Source organism: Rosa rugosa, chromosome 5 (assembly GCF_958449725.1).
Source record: "Rosa rugosa chromosome 5, drRosRugo1.1, whole genome shotgun sequence".
In the NCBI taxonomy this organism is placed as follows: Eukaryota; Viridiplantae; Streptophyta; class Magnoliopsida; order Rosales; family Rosaceae; genus Rosa; species Rosa rugosa.
Genome location: NC_084824.1, coordinates 21,274,002 through 21,287,398, shown reverse-complemented (window position 1 = coordinate 21,287,398; position 13,397 = coordinate 21,274,002). Strand labels below are relative to the sequence as shown.

The 13,397-nt window shown below is 36.7% G+C and overlaps 1 long non-coding RNA gene across 2 annotated transcripts; it reads right to left on the bottom strand.

Annotated features, from left to right (window-relative positions):
- Window positions 1–6,569: 6,569 nt before the first annotated feature.
- Window positions 6,570–13,358, bottom strand: LOC133712528 (uncharacterized). Of its 2 annotated transcripts, none has more exons than XR_009847461.1 (4): window positions 12,977–13,358; window positions 11,891–12,016; window positions 11,025–11,181; window positions 6,570–9,247 (listed from the first exon to the last, which is right to left on the bottom strand). It is a non-coding gene; the product is annotated as an uncharacterized LOC133712528 (long non-coding RNA). The 2 variants fall into 2 exon arrangements; XR_009847460.1 differs by lacking the exon at window positions 6,570–9,247 and adding an exon at window positions 10,352–10,866.
- Window positions 13,359–13,397: the final 39 nt, after the last annotated feature.

Below are 13,397 nucleotides of genomic sequence, written 5' to 3'. Positions count from 1 at the left end.
ATGCAATAGAATCCTACTCCAATTCAACAAGTATTATTGCATGATTACATTAATTGGTTTGGACAGTTTGACACAACAACCTAGCAGCTTGTTTAATCAAACGAAAACTCATCTTTAAGTCCCACTTCATAAGCCGCTTTCCTTACTCGTTGCAAACACTACCCGTGCATTACCACTTTTAATGAACACTTATCTTTCAAATCAAGATCATTATCATCAATTAAAAATTACCCATAATTATCTCAATCTCTTCATTCATTAAACGGCCACGATATGATCGATCAGCCGATATACTAATATTGGGTATAAACAATACCTTGACTGGCTGCTGCACCTCCATTAGTCCCACACCAGGTGCTTGCTTGTTGAGATCATCCAAGGATGTGTTGATGTTGTAAATCTTGCCTGCCATCTGAAGACGAAATACAACAGGGTTGTTGGAGAAGAAGCCAAGTATCTTCTTATCCAGCCTTGTCTCCTTTATAACGATCCAATGAACTTCATATTGGAGTCCATCCAAAATATCTTCTGCATTATAAGTTACACTTATAAGCCTCTTCATCCACTCAGCCCTTGCCCACAGTTCCCGATCTCCAGGTTCATGCGCAGCATCATGTATGATATATCCCATCTGAGTTGAGGATTCTTTGAGCTTATTCAGTTCCTTGCGGAACCCCCAGACGATATCAAGTCTCAACTGATCAGTAGCAAGTGAAGCCACCTTACTCACTACTCCTCCGGCAGCCGAAGTAAGGAGAGAGAGTACAAACATCTTTTCCGGGTTAAGAGTCTCCCTCTCAATCTCAATGGTAAATACTAATCACACAGGCCGAGAGCGATCAAGTAGTCTGTTGTTCTTCTTTCCTTTTTTTCAAGTCAACAGAAGATTCATAGAAAAGGTCTACGGCCAGAGAGCTAATGGAGGGTCCAGCAGAGGCACAAAATAATTGAAATTCAATTATTGGTTCCAACATTTGATTTTATTTTATTTTTTAATCTTTACTTCTGCTTTCTTATATCTAACACCATATATGCCTACAAATTTTATATACTTGTCTCTTTCATAGTTCCCACATTTCCAGTTTTAAACTTAATCTCCCTACGCTCATGTAAAGAGCCGTAGTGTATATTTTTATGTTAGCTAAGACAAAATATAAATTACTCCAACGTATAACTGTTATGGTCAAAATAGTAGTAAAAATAAGCAAAATTAAAAACCGAAGCAAGTATATTTGAACATCAAAGTCTTAAAATTTTGAGATGAAAAACATATAGAGCTTACTTTTCATCCAAATAGTACCCTTCAGGGTGCCAAATCATTGCCCTCCCTTCGTTTTAGCTCTCCTGCATAGATGATGGATGGCCCAAGTAAGATGGTTTCAATTGACATTTCACATATGACATTGTTATGAAAAGATGGAAGTAAACCAAACTTGAAGGTTTAGGTACGAAATGGTTTCAATTTTGCATAAACCAAATCTAGTGGTTACTTGGGCTTGATGGTTAAATAAATTAGGAGCAGGTAATCTAACTGATAGTGTTAAAGATAATCAATCTTCCCCATTCAATAGCTCATCTACAGCTTGATATGGCTGTAATGTTATGGCTATGATCATGCGTCGGTTTAGATATTATGCATCAGTTTTGATATTGTTATAATTGTAGTTTTATTGCTTCGTGTAACTATCAAACACATACTGCTATATATTGTATAGAATGTAAAAGCACAAATCAATGAGAATCAATTTCTACATGGTATCAGTAGTCTCGGGTGTCAAACTTACCTCCTGTGTTGTGTTCCTCCCTTTGTCCAGTTCCTTCTTTTTGTTTTTTTTGTTTTTTCTTTTCTTTTCTTTTCTCATGGCTTCTTCCTCATCTAATCCTCCCTCTCAAAATACTGCTCAGTTTCTCATGGTGTCACAGTTTATGAGTCAGCCACATGCCCCACATTTTATAGCTGTCAAGCGTATTTTCCGTTACGTCAAAGGCTCTCTTGGTCATGGTTTGTTTTTCACTCCCCAACGTCAACCGGTTCATCTTTCGGCTTACTCTGATGCTGACTGGGCTGGTTGTCTTGATTCTCGTCGCTCCACATCTGGCTATCTTGTGTACCTCAGTTCCAACCTCATCTCTTGGTGTTCTAAAAAGCAGCCTACAATCGCACGGTCTAGTGCCGAGTCCGAGTTTAGATCTCTTGCCCATGCTAGTGCCGAAACAACATGGTTGGGTTATTTATTGTATGAGCTCGGTGCCCACATTCAATTTCCTATTTTGCTACATTGTGATAATCTAAGCACCACCTATATGGCTTCCAATCTTGTGTTCCATGCTCGCACTAAACATATTGAGCTTGATTACCACTATGTTCGTGAAAAGGTGTGTAGAATGCAAAATAGGGTGTGCAAATTTCAGCCCCCAAAGTTTAATGTGATATTTTTGAAACTTAAGGTACTAAGGTTACTCATGGGTCAAATGTCAAACACTATTTACATTTTTTTCCCTTTGTTAGAGCAACTCCAACAGCTTCTCTATAATTTTTGTATTATAGGGAAGCAAAATTCAAAATTTTAGCTTCTTTTCTTCTCCAACTCTAACAGATTCCCTATTTTACAACAATCTCTAAGGGCCCGTTCGGTATCATTTTGCGATACTGTTTTTTATTTTCGGAATTCAAAAACTTATGTAATTTGCGTTCGGTGCATTAAATTTGAAAATCAGGGAAAACAAATTTTAGGAAACAATTCAGGAACTATGAATAAATATGGGAAATGACTTTTTGACGTTTTCCTTGTTTCCTGAAAACAACCCGCCCTGCAATTAGAGAAAGTGATTTATTTTTATTTTTTACTTTTAAGCACATAGATCCACAAACTCTTCTCCTCTTTTTTGATCTTTCTCTCTTTCTCTCCCACAATTTCCATTGAGACTTATCCTCTCTTCTCATGATCTCATCTACTTTATCTGTTGTTTTAACTTTCTTCTTCCCCGTCTTTTTCAATCAATTGAAACTTGCAAAATCATGCAATGGAGAAGAATGAAGGATTTAGAAAATCGCTCTTTCATGTGTCATATCTAATTTATATGGATGATTTAGGGTGAAAGCTTCAGCATTTTATGCTTCAATATAATTGGATTATCTCATGGGCTAGAGGAATTAACAATTAAGGTTGAGACATTTGATTGAATTATCTTTTTGAAATAAAGATTCAGGAGCTTGCAATTTCATATGAGGGATTTAGTTCTTCTTGTTCAATCTCTTTCACAATACTCTGTTTCTTTTCTCATAACAACCAATAAAGGATTCATGATCAATACAAACAAAATAGTCAATCTTTCATGATTACTAAGGAAAAACTAAAAATGATTTTTTCTCTTTGAAGAAAAAAAATAGAGTTTCAGATTGAATAAACTGAATGCTACAGTTTTTTTTTTTTTTTTTGTTGAAATGATATATATGTTTTTAATATTTCAAATTTTGAAATACTTGTGCCGAACATGTATTTACATCTTAAAAACTTGTAGTTTAATTCCCTGTTTTCATTCTACAATCCACTATTACAAAAATAGTTTCATAAAACGTTACAGGACACACCCTAAAATCTCCATAATTCTCCATTAAAATTTTAGAGATTGCTGTAAATTTAGGGAATTTGATTTTCTCTTTTCTCACTTTTCCTAAAATAGAGATAGTTATATGGAATCTGTTGGAGCAAAAAAAGTTTATATTTTCCTAAAATAGAGAAAAATCAAAATATAAGAAAGCTGTTGGAGTTGCTCTTAAATATAGGAATGCCAACACTATTTATACTAACAGAATATAGAATTATTCATTCATCATCAATTGGGCAAAGGTAATAATAATACAGAATAAGAGTTGATTTTCCCATCTGCAAAAATATTATCATGCATTTTAGTTCTCACTCCTCTCTCTCTCTCTGGAGCAAAGAAGCAAAATCAAGCGGTATGCAATCAAAACGAAGAAAACTCACTTCTTCGAAGCGGTGCGATTAGGAGACCACCAAGGATTGGCACTCCTGATCTTAGTTGTCCTACAATTCGCCAAAGAAAATCTCCTAATCAAATCAAACACTCAAAAAATAATGATCAAGTAACTGAAATCAAAAATGAAAATTGATTGCCAAAGAAATGGAATGATGGGCAGATCAAGAAGCAGGTGTCCTTCTCTAGAGCAAACACGCAGAGCCAAGCCACATCACTCGGCTTCACAGGCAGTGGTCAAAGTTTTAGAAAATTTCTTTCAAAAAAAAAAAAAAATACAAATAATTGTCGACAGTGGTCAAAGTTTGCATTTGCATGCGCACTCTTCTAGTCAAGTACCGTTTGTTTTAACACAATACAAGACATGGAATTGAATAAAATATAAGAAGACTCGGTGTCCAAAGTTGCCTAGCTAGATAAGGTACAAGTATTGCTTCATCCTTGAGAAAGAGACTAACCACCTTTCTTCACAGTATTTCATTGTCAACGCCCTTTGAACAAGGGCGGGTATGTTGAATTGGGACAAACCACAGCTACCTGTGTGGCGTCATTGAGTGAAAGCTACAAATTATTTGGCAAGAGAGAAGAGATGGGTGTCCAGAGGATGTGCTATAACGGCCATCATTTGAGTTAATCGGATGGAAGAAACAGAATATTTGTTAAAGATTGGAAGGGGGATGACCAACGGCAACTAGCTATTGGATTAGAGGTATCTGTCATCCAAAAATATGGGATGAGATCCAAATCCAAATCCGCTTTCTCCCAACTAGTCAAATGAAAGAGAGAATAACTAAAGAAGATAATTAAGTAGTTGAGTTTGGATTGCAATGAAGGTTGACCGGCATGCCCTGTGCTTTTGGAAATTTGAAAGCCACAGTTTTGTCTGGTGAGGTGTTGTTGCTAGCATTTGCGATGGCCATGGTGACCGGGGTCTCGCCGTAGATTATGGCATTCTTAAGGGTCCAAGTCGGTATTCTAGATTCTCGTAGAGGGAACAATCTACAATACCGACTTCGAGCTTAAGAATTCAATCTCAAGAGTGAATGAATGGTACTAACACAGGCCCAGAGCCCTTCTAATTGTAACTGAATGATGTCTTGTGTGAACTGGGACGTTGGGCATGGTTGGCATGGGCCCAGAGTAGTGACACATCCCACCTGTTTCTGCAAGCTGTAGGAGCTGGCAGAGATTCCTTCAAACTTTAAATTTCAAAATTTCTTTGAAATTATCGACATTTCTGACACATTATTATACCTAGTGTGGTCAAACCATTACATGTGTGCATCTCCTTTCAGTTGGTTCAAGGGTTCAAGCAAAGCCAAGATCATCTCCAATGGCCTCATCCACGGCCCCAGTGGAGTGCTCCCCCTCCAGGCTATTCCAAAGTCAACTGTGATGCTGCGTGGAAGCCTCCTTACACAGCAGGATTGGGGGTTATAATCAGAAACTCCAACAGCGAGTTCATTTGCGGTTCTGCCTCCTCCTCCTCTTGCGGATCTGCCGCTGAAGCAGAAGCAAATGCTCTCCTACATGGGGTTTCTTTGGCTGTCTCTATGAACCTGAAGAAGGTGCTTGTAGAATCAGATGCAAAAGAAATCATCAACGATCTAAAAGGACTGGGTAGGGGGAAAAATTGGAAAATATACCCAATCTTGGAGCAGATAAGAAGAAAGGCCACAAGTTTTGAGGATTGCAATTGGGAATGGATTTCCCGCGAAGCGAATCGAGCTGCTCACATTGCAGCTTCGCTAGCCAATGGGTCGGTGGGTCCTCAGAGATGGGCTAATCAGCCACCACCTTCCCTTACCTCTGTTCTAAGGAACGACGGCCTCCCCTGCCCACCCCCCCCCCCCCCCCCCATGACGGAGAGGTGACCGGAGCTGCTGCTTGTCAGCATTTTTGTTAGTAGGCCTGGTCCGGATCTAGTTGGAGATGTCCTGCTCCTATTTGGTTGTAATCATTTGGCCTTTTAAGCTTTGCTGGGCCTTTGGGCTTGTCCCCTAATGAAGTATTTCATTAACCAAAAAAAAAAAAAAAAAAAAGATCATCTCCAATGGTTATGTCATTTGCCAGATGGACACTCCAACAACTACTTTTGACATGTTATTTTCCTCCAATCCTTGGCAAATACTTAGGTGGGGGTTTCCTCACCACGTGGCCTTACGGCCACCCAATCAGAACATTTGAAATTTTCCATCTCTGCCGAAAATGCCCCTGCTTCCTAAAGTGAAATACCCAAAACACCCCCCTGCTGGGGGGTGATTGACCCTCCCCACCACGTGTCCCTACGGGTGCCCCACGCAAGATCTTCTCCCAATCCTTATGTCAAATCTAACATGGAAATAACATATTCACTTGGTATGTCAAATTTGACATAGGCAACTATGTCCTTTATTTTTTTATTGTTTCTCTCTCCTTCTCCCTCTTTCCTTCTCTTCTCTCTCTCTCATTCTTCCTACCCATAGATAGAATAGAATATATTAAAATAACAAACAATTTTGACACATTGATTGGAGTAATATTAGCAAAAAAATAAAGGTTGTCATGTCACATGTCAAATTTGAATTTGACACAAGCCAAAAGAAATATCTATTAGAGATGCTCTGACGTCATGTTTGGAGATGAGTCAGTTGCACCAATACTGCAGCTGGAACTTTCACTACATTTCCTTATCATCAAAACTGAAGATGTCACAAGTTATCTTCACACTTCCATTGGGAACTTCTTTAGATTTTTAGTACTGTACCCACATTCTCAATGTCTGCGGCTTATAGAGCTTGCCAAAAAGACTTGCGAGAGCTGTGATTTTTGTCTTGAAATTTCGATCGTTCAACTTGCCAATTGAAGTAGACAACTCCTCAATCTCTGCCCCATATGAATGTAAGCCATGCAAAGCTCCCAATATCTGTTCTCGCCTTCTCGGAAGCTCAAACTTTGCAGAAAGGAGTTTTCTAATACACTATCAGAATAACCACTGCCTGTATCTTCCATCTCTTGATTACTTTTGTGAAGCAATCCTTCTGCCGTCCAGAGTAGGATCCACTTAGCCTTGTCTATTTCAATATCTTTTATGAACACCGACCAATATGAAAAACAATGTCCAAAGAAAGGTGATTTCAAACCTCTGCTCCTGGCTATTCCGAAATCTCACTTTTTGTCTATTTCTTTTCTTTGTTATAGCGTGTGACTGTTAAGTGAAGCCCAAAGTTTTACTGATCATGCTAGCCTGATAGTGATAGAGACACTCCATAAAAAGTAAAGACTAATAAGAGAATATGGACGGAAAGGCGCAAGCTCAAAAGTGCATTGCTATAAGAACCAAAATGTGAGGAAGCTATGAACGCACCTTCTATTGAAGTAACCTCACGAGAACCAGATACTGAAGACATCTAAGCAGTCATTGAAGTACGTATGCTCGCAAGCTAATTAGAATTAATTGCAGCTAATGTTTGAGAGGGCCGAGGATGGTACAGACTATTCACCTATAGGCTTCAGTTTTTCATATAACACAACCATTATGTGCATTTCTATGGTAGAAAGAGTTGGTAATTAGAGCATTGTATCCATCATATCTTGAGTGTTCTACATCAAGTAGAAATGTATGCTGAAACAAAATGTCCCCTGATCTGTACCTCTAGTAGCCTAGCTTATCCTTCATTCTATACTTTATCTTAGTAGTAAAAGAAAGACATGCAAATCCAAGTCAGAAAGATTATTCACAAAAGAAAAGGATATCATTCACAAAACATTTGGTATATCCAGAAAGGGACAAACTTGTAACCACGTTTCAGCATACCAATGACGAAAAATATAGTCAACTTCAACAAAGAACAAAGCCACGAAGTGTTGACAGAGAATACAGTCACAAGAATTAGAAGCAGTCTAAATGCCATTATGTCTTTTTAATGGTATAACAACATGTAGCATATCTCATGTAACAAGGCACTTTTCGTAGGCATTCCAATCTCTAAGAAACCCTTCATCCATTTAACCAGGTTTTCTAGTTGCTCCAAGTCCAAAAATGCAGCTTCTAATGTATCACAGCTCATTGAATCTAAAACTGTGCATCAGTTTTCATGCTCCTTAAGGATCTAAAATTTTAATATCTGTCTAACCTGATTGTTGTTCTACCCTTTTCATTTACTGCATCTTTACCCCCTGCAGCAACTGGTCTTCAAAGAAACCAACATTGCATCCGAGTGAAAGGCTAGAGCAATTCGGATATCAATTTTAAGCATATATTGGCTTCAAAGAACAAACCATGCAGATTGTTAGATACAATGTACAAAATTCAAAATGAGGAGCAAGCAAACTTGATGATGATTAGAACCAGATTCAGAAAGATTTCACTTTATCAGTTCTGATTTATTTCACTTGCCCTTATATATGGTCAACAGCAGAAACTGTTAAAAGAAAAGGCAAATGTGAAATCAAATAGAGGGAAGATTAGTTATATACATGTATCCCTTTATGACATGCTCGGAATTTCAGCAATTATATTCCTAGCCCAAGATAGCACCCATTATTTTATTAAGAGAAAAACTAGAATCATAAAGAACACCACAATCAACAAAGAGGTAAAGTTTTAACGTGGTTCACCCCAATTTGTCCACGGCAATAGTCCACTAATGTCAAAATAAAATGTTCTTTGTTAGGTAATCTCGTACTCTCTCACAACCATTCTCAACAGAGCCCCAATTACACCCAAAGCTCACAAATACTTGATCTCTCAGTTCTCTCCATGAAAATTATCAACCAAGAGACTGACACACAAAGAACAAAAGAATATTTTAGACTACCACAACTGATACCAGTTTTACCTACCCAGAGATAATTTGCTCAAATCTCAGAAATATGGCTTGATAGTTGATACTTGAAGTATAAGAAGTGCCGAGAAGCTCACAATAAGATCCACAACCATATGTGAGTAACTCATAAACAAGCCCACGGTACCAAATTGTCCAGGTCCTCCAGGACTTGTTTGTTGCTCCATTCGTTAAGCTTTCCTGGAAACACCAAGAGAGCACAAAAATGCAAAATCTGACAGGAGGTTCTTCATATAGCTCGCAGATAATAGAAGGCTTTTTCCTAGAAACCATGCATGCTTGAGTAAATGGCTTATCCAAGATGCAGATGGAGTTTGTTCTCAATATAGGGCAAAGTTACCAGCCTTTGCGAGAGCCAAACAAACAGCAGCCACCTGAGATCAGGAATTTGGGTGCTCCAATTCCTTAATCCTTGGGACAATCTGAGTAAGAGAGGATAGGAGTCAGTGTGGACATTAGAAAGAGAAAAAAAAAAAAAAAGGATTAAATTCAGTTTACCCCCCTAAGGTTTGGGGGTAATTTCATGTTAGTCCCTGTCCTTTCAATTTAATCAGTTTACGCCCCAAACTTTCCAATTTCAATCAGCCGTGTCCAATTTCTACTATTCCGTCCAAATTGGACCGTTAAGTCTGACTTTTGAGGGCTAAAATGGTTATTTCAAGACAAAAAAAACTAAAAAAAAAAAGAAATTTTTTTTTTCTGTTTTTTTTTTCTGATTAAAATTTTTTTTTTCCATCTTTTTTTTTTTTTATATAAATTTTGTCTTCAACCTATACACCACAAGTTATAATAGGTTTATGAAAACAAAAAGATACTCTAGGTGGTTGAAAGTCTCTCACTGATCTACGATATTTATGATATATCTCCGAGAAAGAGAAGAATTTTAGGATATATCCCCAATAAAGTGAAGAAATGTCTGTGTAAAATTATTTTTTACAGATATTTACAGATAAAGTGTAAAATCGTGAAGAAATATCTATGTAAAATCATTTTTTACAGATATTTATAAATAAAGTGTAAAATCGTTTGTTACAGATATTTCTTCACTTTATTGGGGATATCTCCTAAAATTCTTTACTTTATCGGAGATATATCACAAATATCGTAGATCAGCGAGCGGCTTTCAACCACCTAGAGTATCTTTTTGTTCTTATAAACCTATTATAACTTGTGGTGTATAGGTTGAAGACAAAATAAAAAAAAAATGGAAAAAACAGAAGAAGAAAAATAAAAAAACGAAAAACAGAAAAAATAAAAATAAAAAAGAAAAAACATAAGAAAAAAAATATAAAAAAAAAGAAGAAAAAATATAAAAATTCCTTTTTCTTTTTTTTTAGTTTTTTTTTTGTCTTGAAATGACCATTTTAGCCCTCAAAAATTAGGCTTAACGTCCAAATTGGATGGAATGGACACGGCTGATTGAAATTGGAAAGTTTGGGGGGTAAACTGATTAAATTGAAAGGACAGGGACTAACATGAAATTACCCCCAAACCTCAGGGGGGTAAACTGAATTTAATCCAAAAAAAAAAAACATGTAATTCTCAAAACTAACTAGAACAAATTGATCAATAAATTTATCCAAAGCACATAGAAGAAAGCATTAAATCAACATAAAAGAAATAGTTTGCAAAGGAAAAACTTATCCAGGGTTTTACCTCAGATAAATGAATGGTATCATTATGTAAAGGTGAATCATTATTGTACCACAAAGTGCTACTTGGAATCAGAAGATTGCAGAGATTGGAAATACAGAGAATAGTTGAAACTAATAAAACGTAACTAATGTTACATTCTATTTTGCTAAGTTTAGTGTACAAGATGCTTGATACTTGAAAGTTTATGAAACACTTGACTACGAAGAAAGAGAAGAAAAAGAAAAACCCATCAAAAGAGGGAAAATAAAAGGAATAAAACAGAACATGAGACAGCATAACATTCAATGAAACGAATACATGCATAAGATGGTGAACTGAAGTACCTAAACTTTGTTTGGACCATGTCAAGTTAAGCTGTTCTTCCATTTCAGCAGGATAAAGAGGCCTGGTGAGAAATTACAAATGATGCCAAAACAATTATAAAGCCAGTACTGCTGTAAGTAAATAGCCTATAGAGCACAGTACAATGCATTTGAAAACTGATGAATCAAATTAAAGAGGAACACCAGGAGGAAAGAAGAGGTAGGCGTTTGAAAAGCTTACAATGATTTTAGGAACTGGTTTAACTTAGAACATCGATGGAAGTAATCATGCACAACTGAAATTTTAAGCGCTCAAGGCACGTTTCCCCTGGAACTTGAACCCCATGAATATCCCACTGTGCTAGTTTAAGGAGGTCTCTCATGGTTTCAATGCAGACCTGATTTCAAAAAGATGATTCGTCAGTGCTGAGGAAAAGAAAGAGAGAAGGATAACAAGTTTACTTCTTTTATTAAATACTTCAAACAGCTTTTCCACAAGAAAGCAATGACATGCTACACTGAATATTGTGAAGGAAAAAATCTGTGGGTAGTTTACAGTTGTGGAGGTGAAAGGGATCTAGAAAGTTTACAGTTGATTTTAAACAAAGATGTGAGCATCCAGTATATTAATGTTAACTTTGCCATCCATCCAGATAAATGGAATACAAGTAATCTCACAATTGGGACCCCTCCGCATAACCTCACATAGACGGTGAAAACCAATAATTTCCAGTTGCAGTAATATAGTGAGGGTCCTGCTAGATTAGCGGTAAGTAGTTTTTCACATCATTGTTACAGGGATCACAATTGTCTGATAACCACAAATGAATGAGGGTTTGAACTGTTCTGGAAAATACTTTACTTACAAAAAATGTCATTGAACATCTCTCCCTCAACCCAAAATAAGAACAATAATGTACATCCTTATCAATGTCTTTTTGGTTATACTAGAGGATGAACTTCCCCATCACAAAAACTAGTACTTACAAAGGAAAAGAAATAATGGAGCACAAGAAATCAGGATAACCGATAAGTTAAAAAAACTAGATGGAAGTGATAAAGGGAACAAGAACATACACAAATTACTCATCTGAGAAAGATACTTACAATCTACCTTTGGAATATTAGAAGTCAGCCACTCATGCCAGCTGTCCTCATCTTTTGTGTGCATAGCTTCCACTTTAGGTGGATACTTCTCAATTTCTCATTCTCATAGCTGATGCTGATTAACACCTGAGACAAAGAAAGTATAACAGGTTACAATGACTATACAACTTATGAATAAACTGAAGCAAAGTAATTAAGCAATCATCCTAGTAGGGTTGCATCAATAAATTTTAAGTTCATTATGTGTCCTAAACATCAGAACAAAACAATGTTGTGGAAACTTCTTTATCAAGTCACTGCACTACTGGTTTCAGTTAACTCTGTATGCAGCTAAAAGAAATCCAATCCTTGTAAATTTGTAAAGGAAAGTTAATCAATATTAAATCAGCAGGGAATGAAAATGCAAAGGGCAATCGAGGAATTGACTATTAATCAAACAGGGTATAGATATATTTTTATTTCAGTGCAAGTCTTCCTTAAAGAATGGAACATGGCATCCAAACCAGCACAGCATTTCATGGAAAAGATGTTAAATTCTAAGTTTATAACAGACTAAAATGATTTCTAATAGTATGTCTATCCTCCATGAGAGAGCAAATATGATTTAATTAGATTGAAATAATTGAAGTATATTTTTCCAGTATAATGGTCACCTTATCTGCAATGAAACACAGCAGACAAGCCGTACAAGGGTGATTGAACTACTGGTACTGGATCATCACCTATTCAGCATCATTTGATCTTCCCGTCAAGTACGATAGAGCCTGCTACGATATAATTTATGCCAAAAGGAAAAAGTAGGATTGGTTAATGCATTAGTGGTTAAAGTGGAAAAAGAAATGTGAGAAGAGAAGAAAAGATGGTGGTTTGAAAAGCTTACCCTGCTTTAGGGATAAATTTCCGGCAATTGGGAATTGATTAACCTTGTTACGTGAACAGACATTCTAGATCAGTAAGGCAGGCAATCCGTTGCTTTACCATCTTGAGACTGAGTTAAGAAAGATGAAAAATGAGACATAATAAGAAAGAAATTTGTAGGAAAAAAGAAAATAAAATGAAAACAGATTGATTCGGTGAAAAAATTACAGGAAACGTCTGGAATGTGAGAAATCTTGGGCCATTCTGGGCCAGTCTCCTTGTTGCATCTTTCTTTGAGCAGGAGACATCCCTGAATGTAGAGGCGCTTTAATTTTGTGAGGTTTTTCATAGCATTTTGTGTAGGTAGATACTTGAGATTCTCACAATAATAGATACACAGAGACTCAAGAGATGTAAGATTTCCCAACCACTCAGGAAGAGCCTCTAGTCCCTCAAAAAATGATATCTGGAGTTCTTTTAAACAAGTAAAGTGCTGAATTTGTTGGGGCAGAGACTTGAGCTTAGACCACCTCAACTTCAAGAATTCAAGTTGTGAATTAGGTGGAAGAGATTCTAGACTAGGGCAATCCTCCTCCTGTAAAGACAAAGACGCATCAACACCTTGAGAAATTTCCAGATACTGAAGAGA